This window comes from Eucalyptus grandis, chromosome 6 (genome assembly GCF_016545825.1).
Source record: "Eucalyptus grandis isolate ANBG69807.140 chromosome 6, ASM1654582v1, whole genome shotgun sequence".
Classification (NCBI taxonomy): Eukaryota; Viridiplantae; Streptophyta; class Magnoliopsida; order Myrtales; family Myrtaceae; genus Eucalyptus; species Eucalyptus grandis.
In genome coordinates this window covers 8,710,529-8,732,897 of record NC_052617.1, presented here as the reverse complement: position 1 = coordinate 8,732,897, position 22,369 = coordinate 8,710,529, and the positions used below count along the sequence as shown (strand labels likewise).

The 22,369-nt window shown below is 38.5% G+C and overlaps 1 pseudogene; it reads left to right on the top strand.

The window, feature by feature from the left end:
* The window catches only part of LOC104451331, a 45,369-nt pseudogene that overhangs the window by 1,763 nt on the left and 21,237 nt on the right, over window positions 1-22,369 (top strand).

Here is a 22,369-nt window from a genome sequence, read left to right as displayed (position 1 = left end):
ATCTGATTTGAATTTTCGTGTTACTTTGCCCATAAAAGAAGGCACTTGTCCAAAGTTGTCATGAACTTTATCGTTTGATTTTACTCCTGACAGGAGATTGCAAAGCTATAATGTTTTATTTTCTGTTCCTGCTGGCGGCAACATTTATTGTTCAGAAGATTTTGTTGGATGACTTGCGCTTGGACTATATTTGCACTACGGCAGAGCAGTTCTATGCCGTAGGCCGGGTTTTGAATCAAATGGTTGGAGCACCTGCTGAACAACCTTCATCGCGGCTGCTGAAGCACATTATTCATTGTTATTTGCGTTTGGCAGATAATCCAAGGTTGTCTATTTGGAGCACTCATCCATAAATAGTTATCATCTAATGGCTTAGGTTTATGTTTGGTTGACAGAAAGTGCCTTTCTGTTCCCTTTCAGGGCTTGCGATGCATTGAGTGGTTGCCTTCCCTAAATGTTAAGGGATGGCACATTTAATGCTTGTCTTGTGTAAGTACTTATAACCATGTCCACTTTTATTTCTGAAGAATAGGCTAGTAATTCGTACATCGGTCGGTTTTTCTTCATCAAGTGAACTCCGGAAGCTAGGGTTACCCTGTGCGGATGTCCTCTGTGTTAGCTCGTATGCTGTTTTAACTCTTTTAGTTTCATGGCCTGATTACTGTTGGTCTCTGTTTCGCCAATTGCATGTCTTAAGATACCTTTCTATGTATGTGCTTTGATGGAAGCTTGTATGGTGGCGTCAGATGCTAAAGTGTTTAACCACCACCGTTGCCTTGAAGATGCTGTATTTCTATAATGTTGTTATTGTTACCTGTTTTTATCGTAATGACAACTAATACCAACTAATGAATTGCCTTGACACCCTTATTTTCATCTTATTTGTCAGTCGATGGCGTATTCCTATGTATCTCATGGTTATGTTGCTACAGGAAGACCCAACAACTAGGCGGTGGCTCCAACAGTTACTTAACATTGTAAGCGTCAACCGGGTGCCCCGGCTTCAAGCTGGCGAAGGATTCGATCACATGCTGTGAACTAGAAAAGAACAGTGGCGCACTTTTTTACAGAAGTTAACATTCAGACTCCTTCGTCCAGTAACATCCAGTATGAGAATGATTTATCATCTGCATTCAGCGCTGTTTTAGATTTTAGTATTGTTCCGGATAGGGTAAGCAACAAGCTGTGGCCGTCCTTTGGGCTTTCCCAAAAAGTAGTTCACATTCAGACTCTGGTTTAGCTTTGGCCTTTCTTCTTTATCTTTGGCTGTTGTTAGGGATGTAAATCATATTTTTAGTCACACTTTAGCCTTTCTTCTACATTTTTGGCTGTTGTCGAGGATTTAAATTATATTTTTATCACACTTTAGCCTTTCTTCTTTATCTTTAACCTCTCGTCTCATTCAAGCATTATCATCGATTGAAACACAATTGTACAAGCACAAATTGTGTTGGGTTTTAATCAACGACAAAGCTTGGAGAACACAACCGCTTCAACAATTTCAAACATGGACAAACTATACTGAAATTTAATCGACGAAGCAACACCCAAGATAAAGATATACACTGGAATTTAATTGACAAGACTAGTACATAAATTAAAAGTGCAATATAAGAAAGTAAAGATAACTAAAAGATAGTAGATTTGTTTGTTTGTGTGCGAGAGCCTCCAAAGGATACGATGTGACTATTTAAAGCATACAATCAACAGTTATTAACATAGGTTACAAAGGAGGTTACAAACTATTATCAAACGGTTACACGACAATTACATTAACTCCACTACTTGACAATTTCTTTAACTCTACTATCTTAACGACTTCTTTGACTCCACTACCTTAATGGTTTCTTTATTCCGCTACGTTGATAGTTACTTCCTTAATGATCGTATCCGAGATTATTGACTCCACCTTTTTATCCATTCCTTCAAGCTTTTGATTTTGTTGATTCTTAAAGATGTCGATAATTTTGTTCATAAATGACTAAACTATGCTCTCATTGACTAAATTTATCACATGTCGATAATAACAAAAAATTGGTCATTTTTTTTGTTGTGTAAATATAACCATCATCTCTTATTTGTTAATAAAATGACAAAGAATTATTAACCTAAAGAAATCATCAATGACTTCAAACTTCATCATGCTATCGTGTGTTTCCAATCAAACAAGCTGATGGACTTTGATCTAATGCAATTACACAACTAAGGCCATCACATTGTTTTCTTTTCCTTTTTTTTTTTTTTTTTTGGCACAACATGAACGATGTGGGTCCGAACCAAAAAATAAATATGGATCACATGGAGAAGCTAAGATGGATATCTATTGCCTTTTATTAGAGAAGTGGAAAGGCATCTACTTGTTTGTTTAATCCAATGTATAATTTTCATTTGAACCAAAAATAGTTATCTTTAAAATTTCTAAGCATAAGGTGATTATTGGTAGGTTATCCTCTATCTCCTTTACTTTTCAAATGGCATGACGTGGAGCAGCAAAGAGGTATGACATGGACATGCATGACATCAAAAATGAATTATTTACAAAATAGGAGTCATGCTAGCATTAAATAAATAGAAAAAAAAAATAAAGGCAAAGAAGAGGAGTCATTACTTACCAGGGAAAACATAGCAAATCGCATTCATTAGATAAGATAGGCATGACCAAAAAAAAAAAAAAAACATAAGATGGGAAAATTATTTTATTTTTCTTTCTGCAAGGAAAAGAGCACACACTTTGCCCTTAGAAAAAAAAAATACAATAAAATCTATAAATTTAGAATTAATGGAATGATTCGAAGGAGTCAGCTTATTCACTATGACTGGTTCAGGGATTGGTCATGCGAAGGTGCTCAAGACGGAAGATCAATTCATGGCGAGACAAAGACCCTTTCTGTATCCCTGCCTTGATCGGCAACTGCTGGCTTTCCCCATCTCTCCTAAACTTCCCCCGGTCTTCGGACCGAGTTATATGTGGCATAAACTCATCTCACGTATAGTTCAAAGGCCAAAAACAAAATAGGCTATGTTAGTCAAATAGAGGGGTCACCCGGGGGCCTAGTCCATAGCTGTAGCCTTAAGCGTCTAAGGGTTGTCATTCTTGTATTGGGTGAAGAAAGAATTGGTCTTATCCTAGTGGGGCAAATCCGTTTTCTACGAGGTAGGTAGGTCAAATAGACTCACTTAGCTTGGGAACAATCTCTTTTCTTTCAATACGTGCAATTGCTTTATTGTGAGGAACGGAACTATTAGTGGTAGTGCAAAGCACTCGTGTCTGTGGAATTTTTATGCCCACCCTGGATAAGTACTTCAAGCTAAGTCACTTCCCTCCCGTGAGACCTTGAAAGGGAGGTCCTCCTTATGATGCTACAGATGACTGTCCAAAATGCAAGGGCTAAACTTGGACTCGGATAGGATAGGATTGTGCATGCCGGGCCCTTCGGGTGTCCTATTTTGGCCAAGTTTATCGTACCTTAGGCCCAACTCTTACGCAATCGTAATATTTTGTTACATTCCACCGCTCTTATGCAAAAAAAAAAAAAAAAAAAAAAAAAAAAAAAAAAAAAATTCACATGAATTCCCGTTTTGCGGCGTGGCAGGAGACGAACGATTCAATCCATGAGAACTATTCAAGGAGTTAGCCAAGCAGGAGTGGCATAGGTTGGGCTGCGAGGAATTGTCCTATTAGGAGCGATCATCAGCCGTATACTTCTTAATGAGATAGCGCTTATGGCTCCTTTAGGCCATGGCCATAACCATTACAGTTGGCAAGGCTTGTAAGCAAGCTACGAGCGCTTACGATGAGATTTAGGCTTGGCTTAGTTAGTAGTGCTCACCCATTTTGTCTCGCCGGCCTACCGGCCCATGAATTCTTTAGATTGGGCCGGTAGGCCGGCAAACAGGATCATCGAAGAAGTTTCTCAATGCGCTGCAGCCACTGTTTTTTCTCCTTTTATGCAATTATGAACTCCACGAAACTTTCTCAATTCCAATGCAACTTATCCTTTTGGAGCTGATGTAACAAAATACAGAAGCCTCCCGACAAAGCCAACATAAATCCTATCCAAATAAATTTAAAGAAGAAATTCCTACTAAAGTACTCTTAGTCGATACCCAGTATCTCCTTTATATAGGGGGAGTTTTGACCATGCATTCGAAAATCTTGGGAAACTCCATTAAAAAAATGGAGCTCCCTTTGGTCCCTTACTACAACATCCCTGCCTTGGAGATCAATTTGAACCCGCTTGGCAGTTAAAAAATCCATGAATGTTTCTTCCGGATTGTAAGCTGCATTCTTCTCGAAGGTAGGATGTTGAGCAAGGATATCCTTCAAGATAGAATAGGTTATATTCTTCTCCTCGCAGATTTGTAGATCTCAATTCTCAAAGTCTAGTAATTGATAATATTTCTTTTAAGAGGAACAATTATCGAGTTTAGCTTTGATATCGAACCAATAGATCCCTTGATGGAAACAAGGGAGTTGGCTGAAAAAGATGGATAGTAAGGATTGCGTAATATCAATTTATCGGCCTCGTCATTGAAAGCGGCTTCCAACTACTCGGGATCGATCCCTTTAGTTCATACCCGGCTCCCCGGGTGAAAAAGAGAAGAAAGATCCTGATGTTGTCGAAGAATAGCCTAGTTTCAGTGTACCTATGGGACTCAGGTTGTTACATTGGGAGCTCTTAGAAACTGTTGTTTCCAGGTCGGTCTCATAGCCTGTGACTTACATACTTGATCATGACATCTATCACCAACACCTTATGGGAAGGGGGAGAGGGACGAACCATCCCTTGTTCCACCTTGGCTCGAAACAACTTATTTCCTTAGGGCTTTATCCGTTCATGGGTTTCAGTTCAAGTTTCCTACCTTTCTTGCCTTCTTGGTTACCCATTCGATTTGGATGGAGGAGGTTAGGAGTTCGGTCCCTACCTTTGAGCTAAGTAGCACTAACACTGACATCGACACGACACGTCATTTTTTAAGAAATTGAGAACTTCGACACGTTGGGGTGCATTGTATATTAAATGTATATTTTTATATACCATGATAAATTATCATTTTATGATTATTTTAATCGAATTAATTTGATTTATATTCACAAATAAATAAATAATAAAAAATAAGCTAAAATGAATTTACACTAAATATATTAATCCACCATTTGTTAATATCATTCATTATTTCAATTTGACAAATTCAACTCCATTCCAATAATCCATAAAACTTAGAGAAAAAAAGTAGTCCACATTTTGGACTCGCATGTTAGAATGTATTGGAAGAGGAGAAAAAAAAAAAAAAAAAAACAAACTTGGGGGTCAATTGAGTGTTGCGGGGAAGTGAGAGTCGAAATAGAAGAGAATATTAATTTTTTTCTTTTCCCTTTAATTATTTTTTATTTTTACATATTTACATTTTGACCTATCATTTATTGAAAATTCTTAAAATTGACCACATGCTTGTCGGGATTCGAACTCGCATGTTAGAATTCCAGACTCTAGTATCGGAGAGTGTTGAGAGAGTTGACTATGTGTCGGATTTTCTAACATGTGTTGATCGAGTGTCAAAAAGTGTCAGACACGTGTTGAAGTATTAGACACAACACGAAAGCTCTCCGAGAGTTTCAGTTTTTCATAGCCTCTAAGGTTTGAGGATGGGGCCAGCCCACATGGCAAAAGAAAAAAGAAAGAAGAATGTCACACCGTTGGTGCTTTAACTTGAAAATTAATGTCTTCTCTCTACTTTTTTAGGATCAATTCTAGACGGAGGGTTTTGTTTTTGGGGCAAAACTAGGGAGACCGATGGTATTTTGCACGTTCTAATGACACCTTTTTCATCTCGTTCTAATGCGTGGAAAGTAAGTCCATTAGAAATTTACAGGATTTGAAAAGTGAAAAGAATGGAATTGAGATAATGTAATTAGATGTGTTGTCATGTAACGCATCTCAATGAACTAAAAAGAATAGAAATAGCATATCTTGCCTATGTGGGTCATACAAAATCCTTGGATCTTTAATTTGTCCAGTCAAATCGTCAAATTTACATGGCTTTTCTAATGAAATCTTTCGACTCTAAATTTGGTTACTTGGAGTGGGCAAGAATCCAACATGAAAAAAGATCTTTGGCCGTCATGAATTATCAATTGATCAAAGACCGCAACTAGACCACAAGTAACAAAAATTTTGAACGCACAAGCTTTCCACATCAGACTTTCGCCACCTTCGATGGACATATCGGCTATAGTTAAATTAATACTTGTAAAAACTTAGTGTATCTCCCCTATTAAAGTCAACAGCATCACATTGAAGGATGATTTCGTGGACTAAAAGCATCGACACAACCATCGAACACAATGCTTAATCCCAAAATTAAGCTAGACGGACACTCATCGTATCTCGAACCTTAATAATAATAAAGCTCAAGCCTAAATCCCTGGGTCATGATTGACAACCAAATCGGCACCAAATACCTTTCCTGGAAAATTTTATCAAAAACGTCTTAGATCCCGGCTTCTCCCCTTTTTATCAATAATAAAAGTCAAAGCAAGGAAAAGATGTTTGTTGATAACGAGATAACCCACTTTACGTAAATTCCTGATCTATAAAATGCCTTTATTAACTTAATTATTTTTTGAGTTGATTCATATTGTTTGGGCACCTTTTCTATCACATATGACAAAAATATGCCGAATTTTGTGCTTACATAATCAAAACATAAATGTTCAATTTGGTGCCCCAACATCCTTTGAGGCCTTATTATATACACATTTAAACAATTTACTTGAATCCGGCAAATAAGATTTGACTTGCATAAGGGAGCACTCTCATCAGGTAAAACTTTCTTGTGAGGCATCAACAAAGCGTATTATTTTTAGCTCATTTACAAATATCAACAAAAACTGCATAAAGAATTTTAAATAGTTAAATTCATCAACTGTCAAGTAGAGCTGTGAGTGCCGTGATATGGGGTGTTGTACATGTGGCAAGACATCGTGCACATGAAAGGTTCCAAGAAGATTTTTCCATAGAAATTTCTATGGCACTAAGAATTTTCCACACGCAAGAAACCACCACCATAGAAATTTTGTGTCCAATTTTCCACACGCAAGAGACCACCATCATGACAATTATGTGTCCCAATAATGCCATTTTGAGAAGACTTTGACTTTGAACTTCTAGAGAAGACCCGTGTTGATTACTTCATTATACAAAAGGGCTTTATCATAGGATCGTGCACATGAAAGGTTCCAAGAAGATTTTTCCATAGAAATTTCTATGGCACTAAGAATTTTCCACACGCAAGAAACCACCACCATAGAAATTCTATGTCCAATTTTCCACACGCAAGAGACCACCATCATGAAAATTATGTGTCCCAATAATGCCATTTTAAGAAGACTTTGACTTTGAACTTCTAGAGAAGACCCGTGTTGATTACTTCATGATACAAAAGGGCTTTACCATAAGATCGTGCACATGAAAGGTTCCAAGAAGATTTTTCCATAGAAATTTCTATGGCACTAAGAATTTTCCACATGCAAGAAACCACCACCATAGAAATTATGTGTCCAATTTTCCACACGCAAGAGACCACCATCATGAAAATTATGTGTCCCAATAATGCCATTTTAAGAAGACTTTGACTTTGAACTTCTAGAGAAGACCATGTTGATTACTTCACGATACAAAAGGGCTTAATCATAAGTGGAAGCACCCTCCCCTGTCAATAAACTCACTCGTTAAATTGCAAAATGAAAGTCATCAGTTCCCCTGCCTCCTTTGTTTCCACTTGTTCTTTCATTCCTCCTTCGCTTTCCTTGGCCTCTTGGCCCTCCTGACCAACACGATGTCTTGCTCCATTTAAAAAAATTCCTTCGTACTTGATAACATGGCATCGGACTCTTGTGATAAGAATGGCCATCCAAACACAAGCATCTTTTCCATCATTTAGGGAGAAAATGTGCCGAATCTTATATTTACATAACCAAAAAGTAAATGTTCAATTTAGTGCCGTGACATCTCTGAGACCTTTTATACCATGCTAAAAACAATTTACAATAATCCAACCTCCTAATATAACAAGCACATTAAAGGTGAGTTTGGTTCGACTTTAGAAATGGGTTTTTGGTGTAACACAAATGCTGACAGCTAAAATCATTTGAGAAATGCAAATTACGTTGGGGAAAAACTCATCTGCAGAACAACTTTGGGTGAAGTAGTATTTGGCAAAAGAAATTTCTCAAAGAGTTTTGACTGTAATTTTTCTTTTTTATTATAAAGAACTCAAGCCTTTCGCTGGCTCAAACGAAGGGTTCAGGCAACTAGCAAGCTAGATCTAGCACTAGCTCGTGACCTTAGGTGAACCTCAATGAGTGTCGCATGACTCAGGCGACCCTCACCTAGGTCACAAGAGGCCTAGGATTGCTATTGCCTAGGCGGTCACATGACCTCAAGCAGCCATCTCGTGGGTCTCACAACCTCACTAGTTGCCCTTGCAAAGAAGATGAACAATAACAATGAGGGAAAAATTGAAAACTTAAGAATTGGTGAGGATAGCTTTGGAAAAAAAAATTATTTAACTCTAGTCTCAACATTTGGCAAATGTTACTTCCAAAGGCTTACCAAACACCCCAACATTTTTTCGAAGAGTTTTGGAGGCCGAAAACCCCTTAAGAAAGCTAAACCAAATGCACCATAAGTTATGTTAAAAACCAATTGTGTGAAGAAGTGAAAAGATTTCAATAGGATTGAAAGTTATAATTTTGTCACAATGAAAATTTCCTAATAATCCTATGAATATCTTAAGAGCTTTTGTCATGGAGATTTATTAATTTTCGATAGCCGAGTTACGAGCTTTTATATATGTTTTTAATGGACAAATTGGCATTACAACCACCCTAAGTCTCTCTATTAGCAAATGAAATATAAAGAATATGCTTATATCATTCTTTAGCTCATTTACAAACGCTAGCAAAAATTGTGATAAAAGAATATAGAAAACTCAAATTCGCAGTTGTCAAATGGAGTTGTTAATGCCGTGACATGGAATTTGTACACGTGGCACGACATCGCATGCAAGGGCCATTTCAAAAAGAATTTTCCTTGGAAATTTTATGGCACTGAAATTTTTTTCACACCCAATAAACCCAACCAAGACAATAAAAAAATACCAAATATGTGACCCCAGTTATGTTGTTTCATGAAGACTTTGGTTTCTACCTAACCACGTCTTTTCTTTCCCTTTTCTTGTAATTGTAGCAGAAAATACTTGACAAGCATTTCTTTTAAATTAAATCATCGGAAGTAATGGAGAGATTAATTTCCAAGAAGAGTATTCCATTGAAAATTCTATGGCATTTATAATTTTCCACACTCAACTAACCCCCACCAAGGCTCTTTCCCATAGAGATTCTGGGATCTTGATCATTTCATTTTAAGAAGACTTTGACTTTGACCTTAAAGAGAAGGTTTGCACGATCACTTCACACTACATAAGGGCTATATAAGTGGAAGCACTCTCCACCACCAATAAACTCACTAGCATGCTAAATTGCAAAATGAAGTGGCATCAAATCCTCCGCCTCCTCTGTTTCAACTTTTTCTTACATTCCTCCCTTCGATTTGCTACATCCATTTGCCCTCCTGGTCAACGCGATGCCTTGCTCCATTTTAAGAATTCCTTCGTGCTTGATAGGGAGGCATCGGCCTCTTGTGATTGGGATGACCATGTCATATCTTATCCAAAGACAAACTCATGGAACAAGAGCGTGGATTGCTGCTTGTGGGACAATGTTGCTTGTGACGGTGTCACCGGTAACATCATCGGTCTCGATCTTACTTGCAGTTGGCTTCGTGGCACTCTCCATTCCAATAGCTCCCTCTTTCTTCTTCGCCATCTTCGGAGCCTCAACCTTTTTGGTAATAACTTTACTGGCTCTCACATTTCATCTAATCTAAGTGCATTTGCAAAATTGACTCATCTGAATCTCTCTCATTCACACTTTTCGGGTACTATTCCCAATGAAATCTCTCACCTCTCCAAGTTGGTGTCACTTGATCTCTCTTTCAATTATGCTTCCGTCATATATCAATTATATGTTCTCAAATTGGAAAATTCAATTTTCAAAATGCTTGTTCATAACTTAACAATGTTGAGAAAGCTTGTTTTTGATGAAGTAGATATGTCCATGGTTTCACTAAATTCCTTTGCAAACTTGTCTTCTTCAATGACATGTCTAAGTGTTTCTTTTTGTTCCTTAGGGGGGATATTTCCAAGTACTGTTTTTCAATTACCGAGCCTCACTACTCTCGATATAAGTGACAATTTTAACTTGTCTGGGATTCTTCCCAAATCCAATTGGACTAGTCCTCTTGAGTCTTTGTCCCTCTGGCATACAAGCTTTTCAGGAGAAATACCCGATTCAATTTGTGCCTTGAAGAGTTTAAAAGTTTTAGATCTTTCGGAGTGCAAATTCACAGGACACGTCCCATCATCATTGGCAAATCTCAAGCAACTCGAGGATTTATATATATATGGGAATAATTTTAGCGAGATTTTAGAATTTGAGATCTTTACAAAGCTTAAAAATCTATGTGTGCTTGCGATTTCTCAAGAACTAAATTTAACTCACAATACACTAAAGTATACATTCCCGAAGCTTGAAATTTTGAGTTTAAGTTCTTGCAACTTGACCAAGTTTCCCTATTTCTTGAATTCATTGAAAAGATTAACATACTTAGACCTCTCTTTCAATAGGATTAGTGGGGAAATCCCGATGTGGTTTCGGGGAATAAGCCATGATACATTGGAAGCATTATATCTTCATTCTAACCTTCTGGAGAGAGTTATACCACAATTGCCTTGGAAGCGATTGTTGGAAATTTCCCTTCATAACAACTCATTCCATGGACCACTCCCCATTCCTCCACTTTCTACTTCTTACTTTTCAGCCTACAACAATGGTTTCACCGGTGAGATCCCCTCCTTGATTTGCCAATGTAGTTCACTCCATCAATTAGATCTATCTAATAATAACTTCTCTGGGAATATGCCATCATGTTTTGGTAATATAACCAATCTCATGTATCTAAACTTGAGCTACAATAAATTACAAGGATCATTACCGCGCTCCCTAATCAAATGTGTGAACTTATCCAGACTAGAACTAGGTCACAATGAGTTCAATAATATCTTCCCACATTGGCTAGAAGCACCGCAATTGTATTACCTTGATTTGCAATCAAACAAATTTCATGGTATGATCAACTTCACTATCCTTGGACTCTCCTTCTCTGCTTTGAAATTTTTACTTATTTCCAATAACAATTTCATTGGACAGTGGCCCACAAATTGTTTCTCAAACACCTCATTATTTATTATAGATTTGTCCAACAACAAGTTTGGAGGGCCAATTCCACTTCCATCTCCTGCTACATATTATTATTCCATTGCAAGTAATAAGATAACTGGAAAGATCCCCTCCTTGATATGCAATGCCACCCAGCTCAAGATCATTGACTTGTCCAACAATAGCTTAACAGGTAGCTTGCCTCGGTGCTTAACAAATTTTAGCACCAATCTATCGGTTTTGAACTTGCGAATGAATCACCTCGAGAGTACAATTCCTGAATTTTTTCCTTCAAGAAGTGGGTTGATGACTCTTGACTTGAGTCGAAATCGGTTTGAAGGCACATTGCCCCGGTCGATTGTCAAATGTAAATATCTAGAAGTTCTAGATCTCAGTCACAACCAAATAGAGGATACATTTCCCATATGGTTGGGAACATTCTCAGAACTAAAAGTTCTCGTTTTAAGGTCCAACAATTTGAAGGGTTTTTTGAAGATTCCTAAGGGAGCTCACCTCTTTCCCAAGCTACACATTTTGGACCTCTCCAACAACAACTTTAGTGGTCCTTTGCCGACCAACTTGATAATCAACCTTAAAGGCATGATGAACAATGAAAATGGGCACAACAAATCATTGTATATGACAAGACCTTTCGGAATGCTGCCATATGAAAACTCTATAGCCGTAATGATGAAAGGGCTAGAGATTGAGCTAGTTAGGATCTTGACTATCCTCACAACCATTGACTTGTCGTGCAACTCTTTTCAAGGGGATATTCCGGGAGTTATTGGACATCTTCGCACTCTCATAGGGCTCAACCTCTCTCATAACCATCTTACAGGTTCCATCCCCTCAACTCTAGGGAACTTGACCAATCTTGAATGGCTTGATCTATCTTCAAACGAGCTTGGTGGAGTAATTCCTAGAAACTTTGGAGATATGGCATCCCTTGGGTACTTAAACCTTTCAAAGAACCAACTCACTGGTCAAATTCCTCAAGATAAGCAATTGAGCACATTTTCAAGTGACTCATTTAGTGGGAATCCGAGGCTATGTGGAACTCCATTGCCAAAAGCATGCCCTGGCAATACGCAAACTCCTCCACCATCATCCTCAACAACTTTCAACCGTGAAGAGCACGAGAGTTGGTTCAAACAGAAAACAATGTGGATAGGTTGTGCATCGGGAATTGTAATTGGGATTTCAATAGCATACATTGCACTTGAAATAGGAAGGCCGAAATGGCTCATGCGAGGTGTGAGAATGCTGGAGAGAAGAACAGCCGAGTGGATGGAGAAGCCAAAGCGTAAGGTCATCAAATTAAATAGACAATGAAATTGTTTGAGGAGCTGTCTTTGTAAACTGGCATTGTAAATTCAGTTAATAAAGATTTCATCTAGACAACTCGAAATGTCATTTCCTTTATGAAGGCTTGTTTCTAATGTCTTCTCTTCATATTTCTTGGTGCAATTGTATATCGGTTGAGTTGAGAAGATGACTAATATGACCTGTCAAGCACATGGCTTTAGATAAAGAAGAAGCAAAAAACCAAAAAAGACAAAAGTGAAGCAAGTGCCATTTATCCCTACATATATCTTTTCCATCTTCCTGTGTGCGTAACTTTTATTACCCATGAAGAATCATAAGTGAAGTTTGGCTTAACCCATTCAGTCAAAGTCATTGATAGACATAATCTGCCGAAGAAATATGTTATGTAGAGCACTAAAATCTATGTATAGGTTCTACTAGTTTTTCTATTCCAAGAGTAAATCTTTGAATGGAACGTGCTTAATATTATGTTTCATTAAATCAAATTGGGGTATTTGTACGAGTGGTGGGTCTCACAATATACGAAGTTATTGATAGTCAAAGGTTAGGAAAATTTTACCAATCTCCATAGCATAAGTTTATGCTAAACCTTGGTCTTCGAACAATTGACTTACACAAACTATAGTCTTTATGAATGAAAACCAACTATGATGAATCTTCTTTCTTCTCATGCCTTCTTTGAAAATAGGACTCTCACTGAGTACGGTTCATCCACAAGTTGGGCCTTCCACCATAGTCCTCTCTATGGCATTACTTCACTCTCGGGGTTTTTTCTTTATTTTATGGTCGGACCATATTGTTTACTCTCTTTTTTCTTCTTTTTAATTTGGGAAGTATCTTAGAGTGCATTTGGTAATCATTTTTTTCTCGAGAATAATTTTTGCTCAGAAATGATTTTTTTTTTTTCGTTTCTGAACAATTTTTGAACTTTTGAAGGCATTTGATAACCGCTGAAATTTTTATTCTTAGAATAGAAATGCATTTGGTAGGACTCTTAATTTTTTTTGTTTCTTTTAATTTTTAATACTTTTATTATATTTTTTATTTTTCTTTTCTCTCTTCTTCCTCCTTTGTGGGAGCCGGTTGCCGCCACCATCGGCGGGCTGGGGGTGGCTAGCGGTGGTCGTGACCGGTTGAGAGGAAGAAGAAGAGAGAAGGAGAAAAAAAGAAAAGAAAAGAGAAAAGAAAAGCTGGGCTTAATTCTAAAATTATTCTCGAGAATAAAAAGCAACTTTTTATATTTCTTGATTCTATTCCAAATCGATTCTAGGGAACAAAAATTTATCAATGAATTTTTATTATTTTTTTATTCAAAGAACAAAAGAATATAATCGACATTGTTTGTAGTGTTACCAAACGGATTTCTCTTGCAAATTTTGTTTCGAGCATGTAACCTAGATGTGCGCATTCGATCCCATGGAGTGATTCGTGGTTAGCTTAGCTTATATTTCAAGGACGAGTGTTCACATTATCATTTATGCACACGAAAACTTAAGATAATTGAGAGAACCAAAATTATAATTTGCAACAACTATTACCACACGAGAACTTTCAATGTGATCCCTAATTTAAAAATATTGTCATGTTTAACAGAGAAATTAGTTTTTGTGATGTGTACCACAAGTGTGTTAGTAATTTTAAAAATTATTTATCAAATTTGCTTAAATAAATATAAATGAAAACAAACCATTTTTGGTAGCGATGGGAGACAAGTACAATGTTGAAAGGGATAAGGAAGGGGAAGGGCAGGGGTGGTGCTGGGTCCCAATAGATAAGGGGAGGAGCAGCTAGCCCCCGAAAGGTAAAATCCCACCACCACTCAATACAACAAATCATGGCCGAATTGCACTGGTGTCAATCCACCCTCGTTGTCTTTAATTTGCTGAGCTTAGTCTCTACCTGATGGTAGTCTCTCTCTACCCCAGGGTAGTTTTGCCCTAAAATCCCGCATGAACCCTAATCTACCTCACCCCAAAACCCCAAATCCTCTCCTATAAGATGTTTTCACACAGATCCACCCTTCCCATCCCCATACCCAGCCATCTTCCCATTTAACAAGTCTTTCCCAAACCCTAAATGGCCGAAATCCAACCCACGAATCACAGGTCCATTCGGGGTCTTCTTCGAACCTCCTCTTCCTCTCGGAGATGAAGCCAAGATTGCTCCTCTGTAATGCAATTTATGTGATGAGTTTTTGGTGAAATCAGTTGCTTGAAAGGTATGTTTAGAGCTCCCTTCATCTGAAAGACACACCAAATGGGTATTCGTGGTAGTATGGTGTTAGTTAGTTCTCTCCCCCCAAATCTCTTATAATATGTTGCCCAAGTATCCTGTTGTTGGGGTCTGTAGTTCGATTCTTCCCCTGTGTGCTCTGTATTTGCTACAAGAGTAAAATGGAAGGTCAGGCTCCAAAAGATAGAAAGTTAGCAGCTCTATGTAAAAGCATGGGTAAGCTATGGTCAAAGGAGGATGTGATTCATATCAAAGATAATATTCCTGAAGATAGACTAGTAGAATGCAAATTAACTCTGTATGGTAAACTTTACTCCAAACCTAATGTGAATTTCCAAGCGTTTTTAAACACAATGAAAAGGGCATGGAAGACTGAAGCTGTTAATTGCACCCTATTAGAACCTGGTCTCTTTTCCTTTTCCTTCAAATCAGAGGCTGAAAAATAGAAAGTACTAGATTCAAGGCCTTGGTCATTCTCAAGCAATCTCCTAGTGTTGAAGCAATGCAAACCAGACACTCCCGAAATGTGTTATGATTTCACACACTGTCCTTTTTGGGTGCATATGTATGGACTCCCATTTGGGAGAGTTTCAGAGGAATTAGTGAATGAAATAGCCTCTAAACTCGGGGAGGTTATTAATGTTAAGCTGGAAGCAAAGGGGAATAGCAATTATAAAGTAGATAAAGCTAGAGTAGTTCTGAACCTAGTTAATCCTCTCAAGACAAGCATTGTTATCAACCTAGGAACAAAAAACCTCTGGATATAATTTAAATACGAGTGGCTCCCTCATTATTGCTACTCTTGTGGTAAGATTGGGCATTATGCCACGAACTGTAAAGAAATTCCATATGAGTAGTCAGGGTTAGAGGAAAATTTACCATGAATTTTTGGGCATTAGCTTCGCGCGGAGGTGAAAGAACTAAGCCCTTATGGGAAAGTATTTTATGGAAAACAATTGACACCGTATCAGCACTAGAAAAGGGGCCCTAATTTTGTTGCTAATAGAGAAAATCAGAAAATAAAAGATAAATTTGGGGAGCCAAATCAAACAGGGGATGAACAACAACTCACTGTAGAAACTGCTGATAAGGAGGGTGAGAACTCCTCCCCTTCATTAGCAATTATGCTAGTTGATGACAAAGGTACTTAGAAAAGAGGAAGCAGCTGCTTAGATGAGGAGTCTACCCTGGTGTTATACAAAGAACAAATGAGAGAATTAGAAGCTGAAATGCTAGAAGTTCCAGAAATTTCTCAAAACCTAGTAAGGTGTAAAGCAAAGAGTACCAAACTTACATCTGCAAAGAAGGGCAAGAGATTCTGTCCTTACGGAGCAAACTCTTCAAAATCAGCCTCTCTTAGTATATCACAACTGGTGGATAACCCTATCACTTTGGAGGAAAAGGAAGTTAAATAGGTTTTGGTGGCTAGCCCTAATAAGTCATCAAGAAAATCATGAAGTTTCTGGGTTGAAATTGTTAGGGGTTTGGCTCACCTTTGACAATTTAAGCTCTGCGTGTCTTAGTGACTCGGGAAAAGCCCAGTTTAGTTTTTTTAATGGAAACAAAAAATAAAGAGCAAAACGTGTTAAAGCTTAGGCGAAGGCTCAAATTTCAGAACAGCTACCTGGTAAACCCTGTAGGAATTGGCGGGGGAATGGCTATCTTCTGGAATGACTAGGTAGATATATCTGTTGAAGCAGCTATAGACCACTTCATTCATATCCTTTGTCACCTAAATGAAAGCAGACAGCTCATGAGAATTACACTTCTACATGCCCCAAATGAATTTAAAGAAAGAGTATTATTATGGGAGGAAATACAAAAAGTTTATGCTATTAACATGCTACCATGGTTATGTATAGGCGCAATGAAATCTTATAACCTTAGGAAAAAGTGGGAAGAAGAAGGCTGAACACTTTAGGTTCATAGCATTTAGAGACTTTTTTCATGCTTGTTCTCTAATGGACTTGGAATCAAAGGAGTGCATGTTTACTTGGACTAATTGAAGAGAATGGGAGGAATTTGTAAAGAAGAGGCTGGATAGAGCTCTATGTTCAATGGAGTAGAGGGTTGCTTATCCAAATGCTAAGGTAGTAGCCCTACCAGCTATTAGCTCAGACCATAGCCCACTGATTTTGTCAATCTTCTCGGAAAGGAAGTACCGGAGAAAGGAATTCAGATATGAAGCCTTTTGAGATGAAGACGAGGAGTGTGAGCGCATAGTTAAAAGAGCTTGTTCTAATTCAGCTTCCCCTAGAGCAAATATAGATGGGAAACTCAATATAGTGTCAACATTTAGCTGATTGGAGCAAAAATCGATTCCCTAATGCACAAAAAAGAGTAGTATGATAGAAAAATGAACTCCAAATTCTACAAAACAGGCCAGATATACATGCGGATAGCCAAAGAGTTCAGCAAATGAAAAAAGAGATAGAAACTTTATGGAGACAGGAGGAGATGTACTGGGAATAAGATTGAGAGTTAATTGGCTGAAATGGGGCGACAGAAACATTAAGTTTTTTCATGCAACAACTATCCAAATGAGGACTCAAAACCGAATTTCTATGCTTAAGGATGCAGAAGGGGCTTGGGTTAGAAATGAAAATACTCTCAAGATTATGACTAGCGCGTTCTTCACTGACCTTTACACCACAATGGGTTCCCAAAATTTCTAGCCTATTTTAAGCAATATACCTAGCTTGGTTGACACTTCTAGGAATCAAAAATTAACCAAACCTGTCACCATGGAGGAAATTACAGCAGCCACTTATCAATTAGGTGCTTCTAAAGCTCCAGGTCGGATGGATTAAATGGGATATTCTTCTAAAATCATTGGCAAGTTATCAACCAAGACATTTTCCAAGAGATACAACAATTCTTTAAAACTGGAAAACTAAACCCTGACCTAAACAGAATTGCTATCACCCTCATCCCCAAAATACCTAACCCTGAAAAGCTAGAACAATTTCGCCAAATCAGTCTTTGCAATTTCGTATACAAAATCATTTCCAAAATTCTTACAAACATACTAAAACTTATGCTTCCAGATCTAGTTACAGCAGAACAAAGTGCCTTTTTAGGGGCAAGCAAATTCAAGACAATATTCTGATTGTGCAAGAAGTTCTACACAAACTAAGAACTAGAGAGAGGAAGAAGAAATTCCAAGCTATCCTAAAATTAGATATGCAGAAGACCTATGATCGAATAAAGTGGGATTTTCTTCAAGCATGCCTTACAAATATGGGTTTTTTTGGGAAGTGGGTGCAGTGGATCATGCAGTGTGTCTCTACGGTCTCCTTTAACATTAAATTTAATGGAGATCCTTTGCCATATTTCAAGCCAACCCGAGGTATTCACCAAGGGTACCCGCTCTCCCCCTATCTCTTTATTATAGTAGTTAATGTCTTATCTTATATGATGAAAGAAGCCATAGAAACAGGTTCTTTCAGGAGAATAACGCTAAATAGAAGTTGTCATACTCTCTCCCATCTACTATTTGTGGATGATTCTATTTTCTTCCTTGATGGTACAGTCTTAGAGTGTCAAAAACTGGAATCTATTTTGCATCAATATTGTTTTGCATCAGGACAGGCCATCAACTTAAACAAATCAAGAATCTATTTTAGCAAAGGCTGTCCGGAAGGCTTAAAGAGGAATATGGCAGCAGAGTTGAGAGTTCCAAAAATATTTAAAACAGGAAAATACCTGAGAATTCCGTCGGACTGGAGTGCCACCAAGAAGGACATGTTTGCATGGATACTTGCAAGGGTCAACATGAAACTGAAGAGCTGGAAAGAAAATCTGTTATCAAAAGCCAGGAAAGAAATACTTATAAAATCTATGGTGTAGGCAATTCCTCAATATGCAATGTTAGTGTTTAAAATCCCAGTTTCCATTTGCAAAACTATTGAAAAACAAATAGCTAATTTCTGGTGGAGGAATAGTAAGAAATCAGCTGGATTACATTAGAAAAGATGGGAAATTTTGAAGCTTCGCAAGGATGAAGGGGGACTCGGCTTCAAGGACCTTATAGCGTTAAATAAAGAGATGCTAGGTAAACAAGCATGGCAAATGTCCCAGCATCCAGATTCTCTTCGGAGTAAAATTATGAAGGGGTTATATTTCCCTAATTATGAGTTTTGGCAAGCAGGAAAAGGATCGAGTCCTTCATGGGGATGGCAAAGCCTATTAACAGGTAGAGATGCTATTGCCCCATAAATTATGTGGGCTGTTGGCAACGGAAAAAGAATCTCTATTAGAGAAGACAAATGGCTCAAGATCGGACCAATAGGTGGCCTAGCAAACAGAGATGAGCCACTCAAAGTGGCTGAGCTAATAGATATGGAAACAACGCAATAGAATGAAACTTTGTCGAGGTCTATGTTTGATGAGCAGTTAGTATTATAAATCAAAAGTATCTCTATAGGCCTCCCATCCGCTGAAGACAAATTAATTTGGATAGATAACAAGTCAGGAATCTATACAGTGAGAAGTGGATATCACCGTAACCAGAGTACTACAGCCAGCCCATACCTACTGTCTCCAACTATATCCTACCGAGCTAAACCAGAACTGTGGAAGCTAATATGGAAATTAGTAATTACACCTAAGATTAAATTCTTCCTATGGAATGCATGTCAAAACGCCCTGCCAACCATGGAAAATCTATATAAGAGGAAAGTAGTACCTGCACCCATTTGCCAGATTTGCAAACTCGAACCCGAAATGGTAGAGCACACTCGCTACTTTGCCCATGGACTTCTCGAGATTTGGAACGCCTTACCTTGCAAGAAAAATTTCAAGAGTGGGTTTAACCCGCTTTGATGAATGGCTGTACAAAGTAAGAGAAGACCCATGGAGTTTACCAACATTTGCTCAAATCACTACGGTCTTGTGGTGGATTTGGAAGGATAGAAACCATTTTATATTTAGGAAAAGCTCCCTGAACCCGCTTAGTACCCTGTTCAAAGCCTCAACATCACATGACAACTTTGCGAATTGGAATGTAAAACAAAAGGAACAACAAAAACAGGGTACCTCACCTCAGATTTTCTTCTCCTCACGCTTCCCCTGAACAGAACTCAACTCAAACTCCAAGTACACTCACTGCTGGGGTCTCGTGCGAAGCATCAACAAGCCGGAGGAAAGTAGCTGGGACACACGTCCACTGGTGGATCAAGCTAAAGCGAAGATGAAAGACTTACCGGGCCTAACACTGGCCCATTACAAAAGAGAAACCAACAAAGTAGCGGATTGGCTTGCGAAAGCCCACCGTTTAGATTTTCTTCCTACTAATTGGGTATCCCACCCCCCCTTTTGCTCTATTAGATTTACTTTGTTCATACGCTCTTGATGTAATTTCCAAGCAATCGGCTAAGTAATACATATAAGCCATAATTTTGTCCAAAAAAAAATCCACCCTTGTCTTCCTCCCCTTTTTGCCATATTGGAAATCGTTTCTCTTTTATCTTTCTAAATTATGGGAAAACAAAAGGATCTATAAGAATTGAAAGATCTAACCGACCCGAACCTCCAAACGTTGTTGCATGCTATATACACCTTATCGTCCTGTGCTTCTCCATCAAAAGCCGAGAAAAAAAGAAGAAAAAGAAAAGAGAGAGAAAGAAAGGGGGGAGGGCTGTGATTCCTGGACATTAGGGATGTAAGGAATCGAACCGAAAATCGAATTGAACCGGATCGAATCAAAATATTCAATTTTTTTGGTTCGGTTCAATTTTCAGTTCAATTCTCATTAAAAACTAATTTTTTTTATTGGTTTGGTTTTTATCAGTTAACCGAATCAAACCGAACCACATTCTGATGAAATCCACAAACCGTTTTTATCTCTCCCGACTCCTGTCTCCTCCTCTCCTCTCATGTCTCGTCTTGGTCAGCGACGGCGACTGCGACGACGATGGCGACAACAATGACGACGGCGAATGCGACGGCGATGGCGGCAGGGACGGCGACTGTGACGGCGGCAGCGACCGATTGAGGGATTCTTGGCGGCCGATCATGATTCACTTCGGAGCCCAGTTACAGCCGATTGCTCCTTCCGCTTCTGCGTGCTGTTCGTTTCGGTTGATTATCAAAGCGAAACCTAGTATCGTCCTTGCATCGCGAACCCTTAATGCCCATTTGGTCCGCATCGAAATGCGGATGTCTTGTTGTGCAATTTTGCGAGAAAGTTTTCTTTTTTCTTTCTTTCCCTCTCTCTTTCCAACGATTGCGAATGATTGATTGGGGTTGGCTTGGCTTTTTGGTTCTTAATTGTCTCCCCAGGGGGGTGTGATCTCGGAGGCAAGGCTGTCCTAGAAATGGGTTTACTCTTTTTTAGCTCGTGGATGATGAGGGAGTGAGCTTGCCCAAGTTTGTCTCGCGTGTAAATCGTGGAACTTTTTCTGTGGGAGGAATGCTTCAGACTAAGTATAGTCTAGCCAATATGTGGTTACGAACATTGTGGTTGGGGGTTCATCGGGCAATATTTTGCAGCTGCTCGAATGGGTTCTGAATTTCCAATGATCTGGTGTGGAGAGCTTAAACTCTTTGACTGAGGATTTGAACTCGTCGAGGACTGCCAAGTATTGCAGAGTCTAGCAAGATAGTCTATGTTAAGTAGTTCGTGTGCTTGTGCTTCTTTTAATGATTGAATGGGATAACAGCTTACACGAAGTTGTTGGTGGGTGGAACATCGGGTTAGTTATGACCATTCTAATTCTTGTTTTCTGGATGACAGTGGTCGCTAATCAGGACACGCACCAGCTCTGACTTTGTTTGCAATTTTTGGATGACAAAGTGAATTTATATATTAGTTTTTTGGAAACGATGATAGATGCATTTTTAATGGAAACGGGAAACTCTTGGAAGATTTGGTTCTAGCAGCACAAGAAGGTGTCTTTGTCAATGTTGACAGCGAATTTGACTTGGAGAACATAGTTGCAGCTGCAAGAATAGTAGGCAAGAAGGTTAATGTCCTACTTCATATTAATCCAGACGTGGATCCTCAGGTAGTTTTGGTTCTTCCACTCATAAGACCTTTACATTTCATACCTTACATACTATTCTCTGTCAAGCTCGTTTTTTTACAGTATTTGTTGTGTGCATTTCATACGATTTATGGCTGGTGTGTCACTGGTTCCTTCCTTCTCCTGAAAAAGTCTCAGACTAATTCTGTGGGCTTTTTTTAATTCAGGTCCATCCATATGTTGCCATGGGAAACAAGAACTCTAAGTTTAGAATTAGGAATGAGAAGCTGCAGTGGTTTCTTGATGCTGTAAAATCACATCCAAACGAGCTCAAGCTTGTGGGTGCCCACTGCCATCTTGGTTCTACAATTACCAAGGTATGGTCTTAATCTTGTTTTGAATCACATTAAAGATTACAACAATCAAAGCTATTATTGTCTAACTATTGGTTTACCTTTGACTGGTTGTACCTAACCGAGTATGAGGATCATATGAATCTCTC